Here is a 5,804-nt window from a genome sequence, read left to right on the forward strand (position 1 = left end):
ACAACGTTGTGTGGTGGTTGACGAAAAGTTGTGACAACGTTGTACGGACGTTCAAGCAGCATTGTCACAACATTGTGTGGTGGTTGACGAAAAGTTGTCACGACGTCAAAATTTGTTGTTTTGCAACGTTGTGTGGTGGTTGGCGAAAAGTTGTCACGACGTAAGAATTTGTTGTTTTGAGGTTGTATAAAACCCAGTATAAGCCCCATCCGAACTCCCTACAGTTCTGCCCCTACTGGACTAACGAAGACGGGACTAGGCGCCCGGGCAGGATGGAAGTTAAATTAGGTGTGTGTGCGGGGAAGGGGGGGGGGGTAAATGCCCGACAGATTTGGGCCACGGTTTTGACATAGTGAAACGATACGCGAAGTTTCAACACTCTCACTCAATTAGAATCAAAGTTATTGTGTCCCATCACAACCAATCTAATTGCTTCTTTCTGAATAAAATCAGTATCAATTAATAGGACAGTACGTAGTTTCAAAACATTCAATTCAAACGATTATATTACAGACAATATTAATGCTAGAGTCATATAACTTTGCAGTAATGGGTAAAGGTAATAGAATCTGATCATTAAATTTTAAGTAATGGTCATGTAATGAGTAATGGAAGATTTCAAAAGTAATGAGTAATGGAAATGTAATTAATTACATTCCGAAAATCATGTAATGGTCAATTACATTTCAATTACATTTAATGGCGCATTTTTGAATGGCATTTAGTAATTGGAACATAATCAAAAAACACACTTTTATGGAATAACAATTACTATGGTTTATTTCACTGCAACGTTTCAACAAGATTTCTCAAGTCGTTTTCAAGCATATATATACAAATAAATAAAATGAGAAAGATATGAATATATATATAAACATCAGTGCGAACTATCCAATGGTATGCAAGGAAGGTGAACATGAGTAGCTTTCACAAGCTATTGATGAAACAACGGTAAATAATCGTATATACTAGGATTAACTCATTATACAATTAAAAGATCAAACAGAGGATTGTTGAGCTGTACTGAAACCATACACATTATACTATATAATTGAAACCAGTTTAAAAGAAAATAAGGCATAGATCTATACATGATTAACTAAATATACATTCATAAAAGATCAAACAGAGGATTTACAGACATATATTACAACCATACTCTTATGCATTCAGTGATAACTAGAGTTTTAAAAGCATATAACAAGGAAACATATTTAATGTTATTACATTTTATTACTATTTAAAGATTAGTGCTAATTTAGCATTTAATCAATCAGATTTAAAGACATGGTAAAACTATTGTCTTTAAATCTGATTGATTAAATGCTAAATTAGCTCTAATCTTTAAATAGTAATAAAATGTAATTATTTACTTTCAATGTAATGGGTAATGGTAATGAATGATATTGCTAAAAATGAGAAAGTAATTTTAATGCAATTGGTACCGTAATAATAATAAAAATTTATTTATTTATAAAGCGCCTGTTACCAATATAAAACACTGCTCAATGGCGCAGTTAACATTTTGTGGACATCACACATAGAAAATAAAATAAAATTAAATGGATGATAAAAGAACTTAAAATGGCTTATAAAGATTATAATAAAATATGACATGTAATAAACAAATTAAAACTGTACATGTACTTAATTGGTCCCTCTTCTGTCGGGTGCATATTTTAGATGAGCCGAAACTGCTGTTATTATCTCGGCTTCATTGCAGCTCGGCTGACTGATCATTACACTATCTGAAGAATACAAAAAAACTGTATATTTACTCTGTCAAATTTTGTAAATTATATAATTGAGTCCGATCAAAAAGGTCGTCTTAAAGCTGTAACAGATAATTCTGCATCCCATGAATTATGGAGCAAAGGTGGCTAATTGGGTAAAACGCTGGCTCGCTTGTCTGGAGGTCGCATTTTCGATCCCTACATTTGCCGAGAAAGTTCAGTAGGCCTGACAAGGACAATTCGTTTGGATGGTATGAAAAACCGAGGCCACGTGTACACATTGACGTGCAAGTAAAAGATCTCTTTGGCAGTTGGAATTCGATATAAGAGTAGGCCATAGTGCCGCTGCCCGGGCAAAATTTCCATCATAGCACGCGGTATGGCTCATGCCCGTCTTCATTAGCCTAGTCGGAGCAGAACAGTAGGACGTTAAACCCCATATGAATTATATTATATATGACCCAATAACACATTCTATATGAGACATCGCTTGTGTTATAACTTTCATATTCTCCATGAATTTGTACGTGTAAGAAAGGCTTGGGTGTAAATTACAAAAAAAAAAAATCAATACTCATCGATGAAGTAATAAAAACTCCTGTATGCCCATACCATGTTTGATTATCCGATATTTAAGGATATGTTCGTAAATTGAGTATGATAAAAACAAACCTTGGACAACTTTGTAAATTTCTAAGTCCATTATGGACCGCCTCCCTTTATTTCCCTTTAAATTAAATTGGGCCATTAGGGAATTAGACATCAACCTGTTAAAATAAAAAGACATACTGTTTATGCGTTTGACAATACCACGAATTTTGACTTTCCATTCCTTGACACCTAGAAATGGACATAAATGGGTTGCAACGCATATAATAATGTAATATGAATGTATATTAACTGATTTACATTCAATCGTTTCTGTTTTTACTGTAATGTCTAATCAGTTATGTTCGGCGAAATACGCGAAGAGAGAGAGAAATGGGGTTTAACGTCCACTTGACACAAACTAGGTCATTTCGGGACTAACACATGGTTCAATTTTATTTCAATAATTCGCTAGCGCGTAGGGGTCTTTTTAGCAGTGGGAGGAAACCTGAGGACCCGGAGAAAACCCACCAGGTTGGACAGGCGACCCAACTCCTTGTCACGTACAACCGGGGAATCGAAACCCCGCCAGTTGATTCAATGACAGACCGTATGATACAGCGCGCGCGTGCTAACCATTCGGCCATCCAACCCCCCATACGCGAAGAGTCCAAATTGAATGCCAGTCTTTGGCGTCTGGTTATTCAAGTTTACACCCGCATATAGTTAAGTATTCTCTTGGGTATATTTAACTTCATTCTTCGAGTCTCTCTATTACAAATGAAACTTGAAAGCATTCATGCACGCGATTCGTGTGCCAATTTTAAAACTTTAACTTTGTGTTAAATATTAGACATTAGAAGCCCATCTTTTCACGGTTACAACACTGCTGTTTAATTAAACAATGAGTCCCATGTCGAAGACTGTGGATGATATTGAGTTAGAGACTTGACTCCTTTAAGACGAAGACGATTGGAAAACGAATGTACGATTATTTTATCAATTTGTTTTCAAAAGAAAGAATACGACTTTAAACTGGTAACCACCAAGGCTCATCAGATGGGTTACCTATAGCTATAACAGGAAATAAATGAAACACATCTAGTATATTATTATATTTCAATCACTGTAATATTTACAATCAATGTCAGTTCAATTATGCAGGTGTATGCTCATGAATATTGATGTTGTACATTTAATAATAAAATTACCCTTCACTTGAATTAAATCTAAAACCCACAAGCATGCAATTAAAGAGCTGTGGTGTTAACAGTCGCACTAGCCCGACATTAATATCCACCTGTCCGTAGTTCGACAAAGTACAAGATTTAATTTTCAGAGCATATATGTTTTGTTGCGTGTCAACCTATCTTTTTAATTAAGATCGTAGACTTGGTTGCCTAATAATTAAGATGTATACAGCGACTTGGTTAACTGTTCACGGTTCGGTTACTACTGGTGAAACGGTTAAAAAAAATTACAAACCGATATTCGTTTTCATATCATATTTGACATTCAAAACCAGGAATGGTAGCCAAAAATGTTTTCATTCACTAAAGACTATATAAATAGTTCATACAGCACGAGTGCATATATCACTTGTCATTTGTAATATATCACAAGTTTTGTATACGTTACATTACTATTAACACTCCCTGCAAAGCTTCATGAAATTGGTAACCCTATAAATTTAAAGATAATAGATACTGGGAAAGTCCATTATACAATACTATAAATATTGTAATGGCCCCTTCCAATTCCAGACATAGATTGAAATAGCTCTTTCTAAATCCAGACATAGCAATTAACCAAAAACTAAATGATTAAAATGCAATACAATTATAAAATAAAAACACTAAAGTTTCAGAACTAAAATAAATCATTTAAGAGGTAATAAAACATATTTAAAATACTCAATTTACTTTGCAAGGAGGGTTCAATAATGAAATGACAATAGAAGTTCAGCTACCAGTAGAAAATAATCTACAATTACCGAAACAATTAATTCTTTTATATCATAATTATTTCTAAATGTACACAAAATATTAATTAATCGTAACATACCTAATTTTCAACTTTTACGCCTTCTAGCAACTTATAAAACTCGATAGTTTATCACAGCTCTAATAAAGCAGCCATGCCGGTTTGGCTAGGATTCCTTTTTGGCGGAAAGATGTTTAAATTTGATTGGACCAACTGTCAACCTTGGGTGTGTTTTAAAATAAAATATGTATAAGATAATTAATCTTGACCTTTATTGGGTTTTTTTATATACCGGTACATTAAATATAGATATTTTGCAATTAAGTTATGAACGTAATTAAGTTTTAAAGGTGTATTAAACGTTTAATAAATGTTTTTAAAATTTTTTTTTTACCTATTCATTGCGGGTTCTTTATAAACGTTTCATAAACGTTAAAAAAAAATCATATTTACGGTACTACGTTTTAATGGAAAATTTTGAAAGAAAACATCAATTATGAACGTTATCTAAACATATTATATTAAACATTTTTATCAATATTTATCGAAAACTTCTGAAAAACTTACACTTAAAACATTTAAAAAACGTTTGATAAATATTTTTTTTTTACATAACCTTTTAGAAACAAAAAAAATTAACAAAAACAAAAACAAAAAACGTTTTTAAAATATTTTGTGCTTGCTGGGATTCACTTAGACCTGTAATTAATTAAATAATGGCCAGGTTTCACACTTATATATACTGAGCGCCATGGAAAACGCATCACTTAGTTTTTCGTATAACAAAATGATCCTGTAAACATATCTTATTTATTTTGCTTCTTATTGTGAACAATATTCAAATGGGAACACATCAATAACAACACATTTGTACACTTATAGATGTTTAATCTGTAATCAACGTTACAAAGTCAGATGTGTGTCCTCCGCGGGCTCTTACGCACGCTGTGCAGCGACGTTGCATGGAATTAACCAATGTTTGAAAGAAGGCCTGGGGCAAATTGTTCCATTCTTGGACAAGAGCAGCTTCTAAAGCAGCAATGGTGTGCATCTGTGGTCTCCGATACAGACGGCGTCCAATCGCATCCCAGACATGTTCTATCGGTGCCATGTCCGTAGACATGGCTGGCCAGTCCAAGACATTGATGTTGTTAGCAGCCAGGAAGTCCATACTAAAACCGGCGGTATGCGGACGCATATCATCCTGTTGGAAGCGCTGAAGTTGTGGGTGCGCTCGAAACATCGGAACAACAATTGGTTGCAAGACATCATCACGGTAGGCTACAGCATTAACGCGACCCCTGCAAATGTGTAGGGCGGTCCGGTGATGAAATGTGAAGCCTCCCCACACTATTACACTTCCCCCCACCCCATCGATTCGTTTCGAAGATGCAGCAGTCTGCAAAACGTTCCTCAAGACGTCTACACACATGTTGACGGCCATCAGCGTGATAAGGATGAAAGCGACTCTCATCACTGAAGAGCACACTTTGCCAGTCT

At 34.6% G+C, this 5,804-nt stretch overlaps 1 long non-coding RNA gene across 1 annotated transcript; it reads right to left on the reverse strand.

Moving 5' to 3' along the window:
- Window positions 1-1,341: 1,341 nt before the first annotated feature.
- On the reverse strand, window positions 1,342-4,758 carry LOC130013676 (uncharacterized). The gene is made up of 3 exons (XR_008788893.1): window positions 4,386-4,758; window positions 2,406-2,500; window positions 1,342-1,748 (listed from the first exon to the last, which is right to left on the reverse strand). It is a non-coding gene; the product is annotated as an uncharacterized LOC130013676 (long non-coding RNA).
- Between the last annotated feature and the right edge of the window lie 1,046 nt (window positions 4,759-5,804).

The sequence above is a fragment of the Patella vulgata genome, chromosome 1 (genome assembly GCF_932274485.2).
Source record: "Patella vulgata chromosome 1, xgPatVulg1.2, whole genome shotgun sequence".
In the NCBI taxonomy this organism is placed as follows: domain Eukaryota; kingdom Metazoa; phylum Mollusca; class Gastropoda; family Patellidae; genus Patella; species Patella vulgata.